Source organism: Delphinapterus leucas, chromosome 9 (genome assembly GCF_059928025.1).
Source record: "Delphinapterus leucas isolate spDelLeu-1000000601 "Yukka" chromosome 9, BTC_Dleu_Yukka2, whole genome shotgun sequence".
Lineage (NCBI taxonomy): Eukaryota > Metazoa > Chordata > Mammalia > Artiodactyla > Monodontidae > Delphinapterus > Delphinapterus leucas.
The window spans coordinates 82,342,670-82,358,474 of NC_143137.1; the positions used below are offsets into that span (position 1 = coordinate 82,342,670).

The 15,805-nt window shown below is 33.7% G+C and overlaps 1 long non-coding RNA gene across 2 annotated transcripts in view; it reads right to left on the bottom strand.

The window, feature by feature from the left end:
• Positions 1-1,139: 1,139 nt before the first annotated feature.
• LOC111164637 (uncharacterized) overlaps positions 1,140-15,805 on the bottom strand; it is a 45,718-nt gene continuing 31,052 nt past the window's right edge. Inside the window, exons 5-9 of one of the 2 annotated variants that reach the window (XR_016394370.1) lie at positions 10,999-11,186; positions 9,873-9,991; positions 8,782-8,855; positions 7,149-7,310; positions 1,140-4,602 (exon numbers count right to left, since the gene is read on the bottom strand). This is a non-coding gene — a long non-coding RNA (uncharacterized LOC111164637). Of the gene's footprint in view, positions 7,311-8,781; positions 8,856-9,872; positions 9,992-10,998; positions 11,187-15,805 lie in introns of both variants that reach the window. The other variant, XR_016394369.1, reaches the window with a different exon arrangement.

A 15,805-nucleotide genomic window follows, 5' to 3' on the forward strand; every position in this document is an offset into this window, starting at 1 on the left:
AGTTAAGGTGAGTTCAGGATCTTCCTATGTTGCCATCTTCAACTGGAACCAGAGCTAAATATTCAGTAATAACACAACAAATATAAATAATACAGAAAAATAACACATTTCAGCAAGAAATTATTTGTAGAAGAAATTTCTGAATCCTAATGACTCAACTGCCCATTGAGTTGGTTACTGCTCTGATACCCCTCCTTATACTTCTAGAAACATGCTACATGTGTGCTGGTGGCAGGCTTGGGTGGGAAGGGAATGGGGATGGGCAAAAGGAAGTGGCTGACTATCAATACAGATAATTCTCACAATCTTATAGGACCTTTAATTTTAAATGATTATTCAGATATCTATGGAAAAATGTGCAACATTAACATATGTTAATATTTCCAGAAAGTTTCAGAAATAAGAAAATTTTTAGAATCCTGCTCCCTGGTCTCTATCAAAATCTGAAGATATTTAATACTTTCTCACAATCCAGATTTCTATTTTAAGATGGTTCCTCAAAGTCTCCAATAACTAAATTCTCCTCTTTAATATTTAGGAGGTGGAGTTTATAAAACGACCCACCACTTATTTCCTATCCTTTCATGTAGACCCATCTTTTCATAATGACTGTGGTCCTCAACTGTGTAGACTGAGGGTAGGATTAGAGAAGAACAGTAGCTGTCAACTTGGCTCTTTGAGCCTAGATAGTTCTCTCCTCCACACTGGCCTTATTTATTCTTCTATAACTGTATAGACACTCATTCTTCTCTAGAAATAAGCCTTCATCTTTGTATGCTTCTCCTTTTCTCCCGCTCCTTATCCCACTCTAGACATCCTCCAAACTAGCAATCCAGACCATTATCTTGCCCAGAGTAAAGCTCTATAGCTGTTAATATATTCCTTATAACTTATATGATATGTAAAACTCCTGGATGCTGAAGAGTCCCTTTATTCCAGTGGATAATTTCCATCTCAGATAAATTCTGGGGACTGTCTCCAGTGTTAGGTCAGAGGCAGGTAAGAGATACTATCTCCTACTTTACATGCAGTCAGTATGAATATTTGTCATAAATATTGTCAAGCAGATCAAATAACATATTCCAGAAAATTGAGACAATAAAGTTAGTAGCACTTCATCTTCTACCCTGCCATATAGATTAGCTCTAATACTATCTGAAAATACCATTTACAGCCTCAACAAGGCAAACGACAAAACTTAGTGGAATATTTATAGCAGATTTTCAAGTCTGATGGGTTTCCTTTTGTCTCAGTAGGCTTATATAGCTTTGCTCTCTTAAGTCCTTGATAAATCAAAGTAATAGCAGCAACAAGTCAAATAAAATGGTTACATAGGTGGTCCAATTTCTGTATGACTTAAAATCAGGACTTTTCCAATTTTTTTTTGTATATGTGAATCACTTGAGGATCCTATTAAACTACAGATTCTGATTCAGTAGGTCTGGGTTAGCATCTGAGATTCTGTTTTTAAAAAAGTTCTCAGGTGTTCTGAGGCTGCTGACTCAGATTTCACAGAATTAAAGAAACAAAACTTTAAAACATTTATGTTTTCCTAGCTATGTCACAATTCCTCTTCATGAGTGTGTAGAACAGAGCATTTCTGAAATATGCACACATAAGCTTACTAGCATCTGAGAACAGTTGGGAAAAGAAAATAGGAGTTAATATGTCAATAATTCATGCACAGACAAAAGCAGCTAATATAGAATTACAGTAGCAATATCAAACAACTTTGAAGTCAAACACATTCAAAAATTATAAAGGAAAAGTAAATCATTATTCTAATCATGGAAGTCTTTATGTCCACAAATATTTAAAAATGGCAGCTACCGTTGAGTCAGGAAAGGAGAAAGCTGAGTATGCCTGTATGTATTTCATAACAATATTCAACGCTAATTCATTTTTAGTTCATTAGCTCAGCTCACTGCAAATAACTCAGAAAAACAATCATAGGTAGTTCTGTTAGTGTATGCAGAAAAGGGTAAGTGACAGTGATCATTTAAGTGGAGTGAGTGAAGTGGTTATTTAGAGTTGTAGACGGGCCAGAAGAGGCAGATGAAGAGAGAGCAGCCACAGTGTCTCTCCTACATTGAACTTCAACCGGAAACACTGAACTGAGAGTTGTAACACACCTGCAACAAACTGAAGCTCCAAAGATAATTAATGTGTAGATCAGACATTGATAATGGGACAGATTATATCTAAACACAAATATCCAGCACCTTCACAAGTGTAAAATTTCAGGGATAGCTAGTTTGCCTATAGCTACATTTTTTCCTGAAATGAAATCCTCTTTTTTTCTGAGAACTGAAAGCTGTGTACATTGTTCTCTTTCTTCATGTACTTGTCAGCAAGAGTAAACATTAACCCATTTTAATATGCTATAGATTCTCTAATTTGTGTTAACGCCTTTGCAGATGCTATATTACACTTTCTGTAGGGCAAACTACGAGTCATGCATTGAATGCATTTCCAAAAGTGCCTCATCCCATCTCAGTGCGTACACACACACACACACACACACTCACTCACTCACATGCATACACGTCCAAATATATTTTTCATTAAAAAATCTATCATTTTTTAAAGAAAGTGTCATATTTTCTACTGGGTGTTTTTTATGTATTTCACTAATGTTTGTGTATGGATTTTCTTTCATCTTGTTCATAATTTATAGAGTTTAAAGAAAATATGGTGAGGAATGATGAAGATTAGAATATACATATATTTAGTTAAATAATACTAAAGACACATAAGTCAAAATCTTTTTCCTGATGTATAAATACTATGAGATTCATTTCTGTATGAAGATTTAAAAATCTGAGTCATTGATTGGTTATATGGTTCTACCATGAGGTGGGTACGCAATTTCTCACTCCTTTTGAAGAATTTCTACTTTACATCATTCAGCCCTACTTATTTTAAGAATTTAAAAAGTATCCTTTATATTCCTGCTAGATCAACATGTCCACAAATATCCTAATGCAAAGGGAGTAGACTTTCAAGTATCAGAAGAGGATGTCTAGGATCTCACATGTCCATATCTTAGGAGGATACTTTTTTTCCCCTCCCAATTAAATGAAAGGACACTATATCAGTATATTTTGAGTATCTTCAGATTTTCCAAAGATCCTTCAGAAATGGTGGTATCTTGGTTTGGGGTTTTCAGTATTTACTGTGGCACCTAATATGAGGAGACTGAATTATTCTTGATTTTAGTAGCCAAACAAATCAGTTACAAATACTTTGTCCTATAAATTTCTATTTGTAAAGCATAAGACAGAATGTGGTCCATCTTCCCTTTCTATGGGGAGCTTTTTAGGAGAACTCGTGCTCTCTGCCAAAAGTGAACCCCTGCTGAAGAAAGTAGGGTTATCCTTCACAGTCTAGAGCTTAAGTCCTGCTGCTGAAAAGGATGAAACCAAGGAATAAAAGATACTTGGTCAGTAAGGTGTAACCGAGTATCTTTTATTCCTTTTCCCCCAACTTGCTTTAAAAATTAGCTTAGTGGTCAAGATTGAATTTAGAAAGAATGTTTCAGAAGAAAATGTTTCAGAAAGGAATATAGATGCATAAAGAAATAAAAGTTCAAATAGACTACTTCAGACATAAAATTAGACTGTTTTGTGACATAACAGGAACTAGGCAAAGCACTGATGGGATTTAAGGGATTTAAGAAAGGACATCTTTTAATGATTGAAACCAGTCTTTCTGCAGTTACTATGAAAGCAAGAAATATTACAACAAATAACTATGAATGCACATTCTACACTTTGTACTCTTCCACACAATAATTTCTTTATTATCATTTATATCTCTTAATACTAGCACAGCATTCTGAAGTTGCCAAGCATAAGTTGTATGCAAGTGAGTGAACAGATCAAAATCTACTCAGTTTTCCAGAAGAGTTGCAGAACATGGAAAATGACAAAGTCCTTATACATGTCCATTTGCAGAATCATTGACAAAAATATAAGCCATATTCTTGTAAAGAGCATGGTTATAGTGCCTACTGATGCTGTACAAAGGATTCCATAGAGAAGGAAACTTAAGTAATGTATAATAAATGGTTCATAGGCCAAACATTTGGTTACCATTCTTAAATGTCTTTCAAAATAGTTGATGCTTGTGAAATGCAATGTCCTGACAGTCCTGGGGTCTGTGTGTTGCAGGGGCACTGATGAAGGTAATGGTATTTCCTCTTTGATGAGGAAGACAAGAGTTCAGGGTCCAGGATTTGTTTATATTGCCTACTCCTCTGTCAAATTTGCCACCAGGGAATTAATTAGTGAATCAATACCAAGTAAAAATAATGGGATCATGAATAAGTGAAGTCTATAGCAACTTATATCAATTCAGTTGTGTGTACCTGTTGAATTTTAAAAGGTACCTATTTTTTTTCGAAGTATGGACTTCACTGGCATCCTAATAATCCTTTAGAAATGTGCTGATGCTCAGTGCAAAAAAAAGTGCCCCCAGTTCTTCAACTATAAGATAAGGTGTGTTTTGCAAAAATAAAGCATACAAATCTTCATTTTGTAGGTCGATATTAAGAATGGTCCTGACGTATTTGGTGCATGAATGTAAAGACTCATTTGCTTCCTGGAAAGTAGAAGAGAGGTAAGTACTTAGTACTTATCAGAAAGTTGTGAAAAAATAAAACAGGTAATACTCAAATTCTATACATAGATAAGATATCATATTTTCTATAAGTTAGCCCAGTTTCTCAAGCTACAGAGAAAAATTCTGATGAACTTCATGGATAAGGCAGTTATTTTCCCATTCCAGGATACATGGAAGGCTGCTTCCCAGATCTCAAGAGCTGCACATGGCCAGATAAGGAGGGGTAGCTCATTAAATCTGCTCTGGATGAGCATTTCCACTCTTTTCTGTCCCTTCAGACCATTCTCCATTTAGCAGTGTATATACTGCTACTTTTGAAAGGACTATTGGCTTACTCTCTTTGTGATTCATTGAGTAAAAGCACACCTTAGCTCCACTATCTTTGCTTTATTCCCTCTTGTACACCCATTTCCTTATTTTTTCAATTGTGTGAAAGTCTGCCCAAAGGCACAATTATAACAATACTAAAACTGAGGCTTGTTTAAGGAAATCTATACCTGTGATTCTTCTAAATCTAGTAAATCATGTAATCTACAGAGAACAGTGTTCTCCTCTATTTGTAAAGAAAAAAAGAGACAAATCATTGTGTAAAGAGCAGTAACTTTTCCTTGTAACTGTCAAATGTTTAAGCCAAGTCAATATACTTGTTGACAAAGACACTCTAGAAAGTTTTCAATCTTTCACCTTAATTTAGCCACATAGAGACCCAAGATACTGGACATTCAGGGCTCATTAAGCACTGATGAAATAGATCATATAATTTTAGTAGAGAATAGTATCAGAAAATTTTTACAACTACTATACTTCGTTTTGAAAAACATATTTTATCACTAGAACAAGGTTTTTTTGTAATTTGGCTTTTAAGTGGATAATCTTTTCTATCTATTATATAAACAGTCATATGAATTACTTTGTTTAATCATAACTTATCTGTTAATTGACTGACAGGTTTTAAAGGTGATGCAGTATTTCCTTCATTATAATGTGAATATATTAGATTAGCATTTTGAATATATTCTGTTCAAAGGATTGTAGGCAGAATCGTTCAGTCCTTTTTTTAGTGAATAAATATAGGCAGAAAGCATCAGAACAAAAGATTGAGTTGCCTTCCTAGGCCCAAGCTCTCAGTCTCACATACTCACAAATATTGTTCCAAATGTTCCACTTTATTTTTTTAATATTAGATTAGATTCACATTTTGAAAATGGACAGTTTTTCACTGTTAAAATTTTAAATTTTCTGGAATGTCTCAAATAGAATGGTTGCTGATGAATCCCTGGCTATTGGAAACATAAAATTTTATTAGAGATTAGTTGTGATAATTCATGTAAAATAGCATAATTTTGGTGCATAAAAGAAGGTCAGTAATTATCAGTGGCAGCTCCAGAATTTCTGTATAAGACAGCTTACAGTCAGCAATCTGATTGGAAGTAGGGTAAGACTTGTTTTGAAGTTGTGATTTTCATACTAAGTATATTGCTTTTATTTTGATTGTATATATATATATATTTTTTCTTTTTGTATATATTTTTTGAGGTTCCTAGGAAGGGAGGGAGGATGGAAACTATGGTTAAGTGGAAAATTACCCCCCGCAGCCCATACTTATTCAACGTATGTTTATTAAAGAAAGGCTTCCATTTAGGGGAGATAAGGTCAGACAGTCATTCCTGTATGTACAAGGGACCACAGGCAGTAATGTCTAAAACACAGAGGCCTGAACCACCTCTACAGTTTTGCTAAAACTCCTACTGTCCACATTTACGTGATTTTTTCCTGTAAACTCTGAGTAATTCAGTTTTCCTGCGTTGAATATTGTTTTTCTTCTATTTTCTTGTACTGTTGTATTCAGTTTTAGTTCATGAATTGTAATCATTCATCAGGGCTTCCACATTTAAACATATAGGGTGCACGCCGTGATTTTGGACAGCATGTCTATATGCTAAAATTCTGTTTCTGTATTAATATGTTATCTTCATTTTAAAATAGCATATTTATCCTATTTTATCTCTATCATTTACTGAGTTTTTATTTCTCATTAATTTCTAGGTTATTTAATTTTGATTTTTATTTTCTTTTCTCTTGTAAATTTCAGTCTCCCGAAATATCTACCATTTTCATTTTTACATAACCTTTCCTAGTCAGTGACATAATAAATTGTTTGTGATTTCTAAAATAATTAGCTAGAAATAATCAAGAAATGAAGTTAGCACATATATAGCTTTTGTGCAACATTCTAACTTTTCAAGGGAGACAATTTCATATTTTAGCCCATTCCTCCCAGAATAAACATGTAATATAGTGATATGCTTGATATTAATAGGCCTTATTACTCATTCAGCCTTCATTTATATTTTAACTTACATTAAGCATCTCAAAACTTCAAGGATGTATTAAAAACATTAGTTGACCAGATATGTTCAGAAATATTTGCAGCCTAATTTATAACCTCTTTTTGATAAAATGAAAACAGCTAATATATAAACCAATGTTACTGAAGCTCTATATAATTTTTGTTATATACTTACTTATTTTACTTTGATCTTCATGCACAGTATGAAATCGTAAAAGCAGTAAACATCACCACACCAACACTCATTAAGATCATTTCTACCAGACCAAGGAGGTTTATTTTTCCAGTCACTTGATTTATGAACATTGCTCTCTTCTTATCACCAAATGGTGCCAGTCTGTAATCAAGTTAATAATTTTTAGCATTATTTGGGTAGTTTAGTGGAGCAAAATAGTCAAAACCCTCCACTTATGTATCAGTCTTTTTTCAAAACACTGCATACATTTTAGTCGTCTTTATCTGTAAGACAAACCAATGGAAGTCCTTTTGCATGTCAAACAAGGTAATAAATGCCAAGGTGGAATATTTAAAGAGAGAAATATAATCCTCTTCCCTTTAAACATGTTATATAGCAGTTTTCAATACATTGGCTTCACTGATCAATACAATGGTCTTACAGAAATATTTTCCAGTTTTCCAAATGATGTTTCCTAGTGACAGAGGGAAATGGCAAATATCAACAGTTTCCTTCCTCTACAGGCTTATGAAATGCATTTCCTAATTCTGTGCCTAATCAGTTCCATGATTCACACTAAAAATATCTTGTCAGGTAATAGATAAACTGCCTATACCTACTCAGACCTGGTCTTTATAAACTTGGTTGGCTTTTATTAGCAGTTCAGAATTCACATTGAGTTATTTGGAGTTTCACATTTGCCTGACTCTTTCCCATCACAGGCAGTATGACAAGAAATAGTGTTTAATAGATGCATTATGAAAATAATCTTAAGTGATAGGAAGTACTTTGTCTTTCTAAAATAAAAACACTGAAATCTAACATAATCCTGACATTTCTGTGTGTCTTGGTTCTCTCAAAATAATTATATAATTAATAATATATGAACTTGTCCATATGGGTAATGGAAACTCATACAACTTCAAATACTATACATACTTATTCAATTTTCAAACATCAAAAGCTTTTTCTATATACAAAGAAGTTTACTGTTTTTAGTGACTAATAGATTAAAAAATACCTCATTAAGCCAAAGAATAGGCATCATATAGTCTGCGTCAGACCCCTTAATGCTCTGTTATATACATTGAAAATAATTATGAAAATTTATACTAATACATTACACATGTATAACAGAAATGTTAGTAATTACTAGTGTAAATGAATGTTCAGAAATTAGTTACTCTTGCAACTAATTTTTGTTCCCTGCAATAAATCATTTAAATTTTAATGTGTATGTTTCTCAGACATCTTTCACTCTTATAAATCTTTCTAATACAGATTTCTAATTAGATTAACTCTTTCTAAGCATATATTTTCCCTTTCACAAATTATGCCCAGGAAACTAAAATATGAATTCTAGAAACTATTGTCATGGAACTATTTGGACAGCTAGCAAAATGAGCAATGCCACCATATACTCATTCCAAAATGTGTGTAAATACCAGTTCAATAGAAAATATATATAACTCTAAATTACAAATGAAAGTTACAAGCATTTAATAATTATTTAATGACATTAAGCCAAAGAGAAGTTGACATTTTATATTCTTTCCCCTTCCTTTCATAGATATACTCATATTCTTACAAGAAAATACTAAAAATCATAATGAAGCTCGTTCAAGAGACTCACTCAATTTTTCTTGCTGGCTTAACCAGTATATTGATCTGCAGCTGTTTTTCAAATCATAAAGTAAATCCAGATACCTAAAAAGAGAACAAACTAAAATAATTACCAACTTCCTTTAAAAAAAAAAGTCTTTTATAAATCCAAAATTTATTTTTACTGTTATGTAGAACCTAAGGTGAAACTGTACTACTTGAAACTTATGAAATTTATTAAATAATTAATTGAACATATTAAATATCACATACATAACTCTCCATAATTAAATTTTATTTGTATATGCCTGTACATATACAGATGTATATGCATATGCGTATACATGCACACACACAATTCCTTTTCCCAGCCTCGTGTCTAAGCTTTAGTTAGATTTTTGATATTTTTCTGATCTGGTTTTGGAGGATCAACAACAACAACAATACTGATACCTAGAACTCATACAGTCAATTTAAATCCTGAGCTATGCATGTTCAACTATATATCAGCCAGAACCTGTGTATCATCAGTATAATTATAATACTACTTCTATCATTACTTAAACTGAAACATGCCTGCTAAAATTCTGGCATGTCGTTTAAATTTTGAAAAGGAGAATATTAAAATAAATTAAAAGGTGAAACTGTTACACTATAGGAAATTTAATAGATTTTTTCCTGACGCTAAGTATAATAGATCTTGCCTCAAATACACATATACCCATAAAATCTCTTTTAATCCTTTGTAATCTACAGTGTCAATTCATAAAAGCAATGCTTGTAGTTAAGTATAAAATGAGCATAAAATTGTAATTTATACCAAATTGTTTTAAGCCAGTTAGAATCATTCCATCATTGCTCTCCCTGACCTGTGAACAATTAAAAAGTCTATAAAATTCCACATGCTAAAAAACTAGAATAGAATTACTGTGACATTTCATAAGCAACAATAGGAAGAGATCAATGTAATTTTCATTGAGGTAAAAGTTAAGTAATTTATCAAGATTTTGATGTAATAAGTATGATCAATAAATGTGATTGAGAAAATGGAGATAATATAATTTTTCCTTCATTTTTAGAAAACAATATTAAACCAATCAGATCAATTATGTAGTTGCTTACAGGTTCAGCATCTAAGTACGTGCTATGTTCTTCTTCATTTGGACTTAAGCCTTCAAAAGGTTCTGTAATTTCAGGACTTGCATGTAGAAAATGAGGAAGTGAAATGTACACGGGTTTTCCTGAAAACAAGTTTTAACAGACAATCGGGATAAATCATTTTCCTCATTACACATACCTCTCAGAAAAGATTTCCTTGAAAATAAAGCTTTTTAAGTTAAAAAAGAAGTGCAAATTTGGCTTTGAATACTAATTGGAGGGTCAGGGTAAGGGAAGATTACAACATCTAATCACTTTTGAACAAAAATAAAGTTTAAACTTCTCCTAGTAACCAGTCAATTGATGTCTATTGTTCATCGCTTTGGTGTTTATTTTAAATATGTAAAGCTTAGCTGTTGAACACAAAGTTACAACCATATACCTTCATGTTTCAGGCAGTAATATGTCTATGGACTGAGAATTTATTGAAGAGGTTTTTCTCTCTTTAGTCACACTAACTCCAACATGAAGTAGGTGAGCAAAATAAGATAGACTCCAAATTTCGTGTTTGAGTCAATTCTTCTTTCAGAGACATCCTGAAATATACTTATTTTTATTTACCATTTTCTAGGGTAGAAAAATGTCAGCTGGATAAGTTGGGATGCACAAAGTATTCTGGGAACTATTTTCATTTTACCCTAAATCTAAAAGGAGCACAGGGTTTCTGCACAACAAAGGAAACCATCAAAAATGAAAAGGCTACCTATGGGATGGGACAAAATATTTGCAAACCACATATCCCATTAGTGATTAACATCCAAAATATACAAGGCATTCACACAACTCAAAAAAATAAATAATCCAATTAATAAATGCATGAAGGACCTAAAGTTATATTATCCAAAGTAGCACAGGGAAATATCAGTATGGTTTTACCTAACAGTAACTAAGTTTTGCAACACTGAAACAACTGGGAGCTTGAAAGCGGTACAAAAATCAGAACAAAAATATCCTACCATCACCCTAACTTCCTGCCCTTATTGCTTTCTCACTTTAAATTTCTAGTGCAAAGGAATCCCGGGTGAAGTTTACATTTTAAAGAATAATGCAAATTATGCCATGGATAGTGACACTGAGAACTTGTGCTCACCTTCTTTGCATTTGCTAACATCTAGCACCCCATATAAGGTATAGTCTTTGGAGGTAATTTTTTCTGTGCAGAAACAATGGTTGCCTGGATTTTGAAGTGGAGACGCAAAAGCCCTGGATGGAAAAATGAATCTACACACAGGGATTCCTATCAGATCAATTTTGCCTTCAAACACAGCATAGAATGACCTAAACACAGATAAGAAAGAGCTTCATTCTGGGAAACTGAACTTCATTCTGGAGATCCATTTTTTCCTATTTTTAAATTTATATTATTGCTTTAACTTACAAAAATTAGATATAATCTTGTTAGAATTCATGCTTAAATCTTAGGGAAAAAAATCTTGGGAAATTTTAAGGCTTAGCAGAACTCTACTTGAGTATGAGCTATTCTTATCTTTGTTTTCAAAAGCTTCTCAGATTATTTTTTGCTTATGAACTACCAGAGAGTATTTATATTGAAGACATTTCTCATAGTTAGTTTCCTCTATGGACTAAATATTTATATGACTCCCTCAAATCCTTTATTTGTGCCCAGTTTAAATGAAATAAAAATAAAGTTTCAATCTTCCAAGGCTTAATCCTGGAGAGAAAGGCTGCTCACTTGCTGGGGTCCGTGCATGTGGGTGTTTATTGTATGTCTCCTACGCTCCATTGTTTACTACGTGTCCACCATAACCCCTAAGTTTGTTGTCTAAGCTGTGAGTCTGTTTCTGTTTTGTAAATAAGTTCATTTGTATCATGTTTTTTAGAATCTACATATAAGCAATATCACATGGTATTTGTCTTTATCTGTCTGACTTACTTCACTTAGTATGATATCTCCAAGTCCATCCATGTTGCTGCAAATGTCATTATTTCATACTTTCTAATGGCCAAGTAATATTCCACTGTATATATGTACCACATCTTTATCCATTCATCTGTCCATGGACATTTAGGTTGCTTCCATGTCTTGGCTATTGTCAACAGCGCTGCAATGAATATTGGGGTTCATGTATCCTTTTGAACCACGTTCTTCTCCGGATATATGCCCAGGGGTGGGATTGCTGGATCACATGGTGGCTTTATTTTTATTTTCTTAAGGAACCTCCATACTGTTCTCCATTGTGGCTGTACCAGTTTACATTCCAACCAAGAGTGTAGGAAGATTTCCTTTTCTCCACAACCTTCCCAGGCTTTATTTGTGGATTTTTTGATGATGGCCATCCCTATCAGTGTGAGGTGATATCTCATTGTAGTTTTGATTTGCATTTCTCTGATAGTTGACGATGTTGAGCATCTTTTGATGTGCCTCTTGGCCATCTGTTTGTCTTCTTTGGAGAAATGTCTATTTAGATCTTCTGCCCAATTTTTGATTGGGTTGTTTTTTTGATATTTAATGATTTTTTTTTTTTTTCGGTATGCGGGCCTCTCACTGTTGTGGCCTCTCCCGTTGCGGAGCACAGGCTCCGGACGCACAGGCTCAGCAGCCATGGCTCACGGGCCCAGCCGCTCTGTGGCATGTGGGATCTTCCCGGACCAGGGCACGAACCCGTGTCCCCTGCATCGGCAGGCGGACTCTCAACCACTGCGCCACCAGGGAAGCCCTGTTTTTTTGATATTGAGCTGCATGAGCTGTTGAAGATTTTGGACATTAATCCCTTGTTGGTTGCATTATTTGCAAATATCTTCTCCCATTCTGTGAGTTGTCTTTTCGTTTTGTTTATGGTTTACTTTGCTGTGCAAAAGCTTCTGAGTTCAGTTAGGATTTATTTATTTTTCTTGTGATTTCCATTACTGTAGGAGATGGCTCAGAAAAGATATTGCTGTAATTTACATCAGAGAGTGTTCTGCCTACGTTTTCCTCTGAGAGTTTTATAGTATCCAGTCTTACATTTAGGTCTTTAATCCATTTTGAGTTTATTTTTGTCTATGGTGTTAAAGGATGCTCTAATTTCATTTTTTTTTAACTTGTAGCTGTCCAGTTTTCCCAGCACTATTTATTGAAGATACTGTCTTTTCTCCATTGTGCAGTCTTGCTTCCTTTGTCATAGATTAATCGACCACAGGTCTGTGGGTTTATTTCTGGGCTTTCTAGCCTGTTCCATTGATCTATATTTCTGTTTTTGTGCCAGTACCATACTGTTTTGATGACTGTAGCTTTGTAGTATAGTCTGAAGTCAGGGAGCCTGATCCTCCAGCTTCGTTTTTCTTTCTCAATATTGCTTTAGCTACTCAGGGTCTTTTGTGTCTCCATACACATTTTGAAATTTTTGTCCTAGTTCTGTGAAAAATGCCATTGGTAATTTGATAGGGATTGCATTGAATCTGTAGATTGCCTTATGTAGTATAGTCATTTTGACAATATTGGTTCTTTGAATACAAGAACATGGTATATCTTTCCATCAGTTTGTGTCATCTTCAATTTCTTTCATCAACATCTTATAGTTTCAGAGTATAGGTCTTTTGTCTCCTTCAGTAGGTTTATTCCTAGGTATTTTATTCTTTTTGATGAAATGGTAAATGGTGTTGTTTCCTTAATTTCTCTTTCTGATCTTTCCTTGTTAGTGTATACAAATGCAAGAGATTTCTGTGTATTAATTTTGTATCTTGCAACTTTACCAGATTCATTGATGAGCTCTAGTAGTTTTCTGGTAGCATCTTTAGGATTTTTTATGTGTAGTGTCATGTCATCTGCAAACAGTGACAGTTTTACTTCTTCTTTTCCAATTTGGATTCCTTTTATTTATTTTTCTTCTCTGATTGCCATGACTAGGCCTTCCACAACTATGTTGAATAATAGTGGCAAGAGTGGACATCCTTGTCTTGTTCCTGATCTTAGAGGAAATGCATTCATCTTTTCACCATTGAGTATGATGTTAACTGTATTTTTGTCATATATAGCCTTTATTATGTTCAGATAGGTTACCTCTATAGCCACTTCCTGGAGAGTTTTTTTTTTATTCATAAGTGGATGTTGAATTTTGTCAAAAGCTTTTTCTGCATCTGTTGAGATGATCATATGGTTTTTATTCTTCCATTTGTTAACATGGTGTATCACACAGATTGATTTGCGGATATTGAAAAATCCTTGCATCCCTGGGATAAATCCCACTTTAGCATGTTGTGTTGTCCTTTTAATGTATTGTTGGATTTGGTTTGCTTGAATTTTGTTTAGGAATTTTGTGTCTATGTTCATCAGTGATATTGGCTTGTAATTTTCTTTTTTTGTGGTGTCTTTGTCTGGTTTTAGTATCAGGGTGATGGTATCCTCATAGAATGAGTTTGGGAGTATTCCTTCCTCTGCAACTTTCTGAATAGTTTGAGAAGGAGAGGTGTTAACTCTTCTCTAAACGTTTGATAGAATTCACTTGTGAAGTCATCTGATCCCAGACTTTTGTTTCTTGCGAGTTTTTAATCAGTTTCAATTTCAGTACTTGTGATTGGTCTTTTCATATTTTCTATTTCTTTTTGGTGCAGTCTTGGGAGACTGTACCCTTCTAAGAATTTGTCCATTTCTTCCAGATTGTCCAGTTAGTGACATATATTTACTTGTAGTTGTCTCTTACAATTCTTTGTATTTCTGTGGTGTTTGTTGTAACTTTTCTCCTTTTTCACTTCTAATTTTATTGATTTGAGCCCACTCCCTTTTTTTACTTTATGAGTCTGGCTAAAGGTTTATCAATTTTGTTTACCTTTTCAAAGAAGCAACTTTTAGTTTTATTGATCTTTTCTATTGTTTTCTTCATTTCTATTTCATTTATTTCTGCTCTGATTTTTATGATTTCTTTCCTTTTACTAACTTCAGGTTTTGTTTATTCTTCTTTCTCCAATTGCTTTAGGTGTAAGGTTAGGTTGTTTATTTGACATTTTTCTTGTTTCCTGAGGTAAGATTGTATTGCTCTAAACTTCCCTCTTAGAACTGCTTTTGCTGCTTACCATAGCTTTTGGATTGTCAGGTTTTCATTTTCATTTGTCTCTAGGTATTTTTTTATTTCCTCTTTGATTTCTTCAGTGATCCATTGGTTGTTTAGTAGCATGTTGTTTAGCCTCAAACTGTGTTTTTTTTTTTATAGTTGCTTTCTAATCTCATAGCATTGTGGCTGGAAAAGATGCTTGATATAATATCAGTTTTCTTAAGTTTACCGAGGCTCATTTTGTGGCCCAATGTGTGATCAAGCCTGGAAAATGTTCCATGTGCACTTGGAACAGTATATTCTGCTGCTTTTGGATGGAATGCTCTCTAAATATCAATTAAGTCCATCTGGTCTAATTTGTGTTTTAAAGCCTGTGTTTCCTTTGGTCTTCTTTCTGGATGATTTGTCCATTGATGAATGTGGGGTATTAAAGTCCCCCACTATTATTGTGTTACTGTTGATTTCTCCTTTTATGACTATTAGTATTTGCCTTATATATTAGGGTGCTCCTGTTTTGGGTGCATATATATTTACAACTGTTTTATCTTTTTGGATTGATCCCTTGATCATTATGTAGTGTCCTTCCTTGTCTCTTGTAACAGTCTTTAATGTCTATTTTGTCTGATATGAGTATTGCTACTCCAGCCTGAAGTGGGTCTCTTGTAGACAGCATATATATGGGTCTTGTTTTTGTATCCATTCAGCAAGCCTGTGTCTTTTGGTTGGAGCATTTAATCCATTCACATTTAAGGTAATTATTGATATGTATGTTCCTGTGACCATTTTCTTAATTGTTTTGGGTTTGTTTTTGTAGGTGCTTTTCTTCTCTTGTGTTTCCCACTTAGAGAAGTTCCTTTAGCATTTGTTGCAAAGCTGGTCTGGTGATGCTGAATTCTCTTAGCTTTTGCT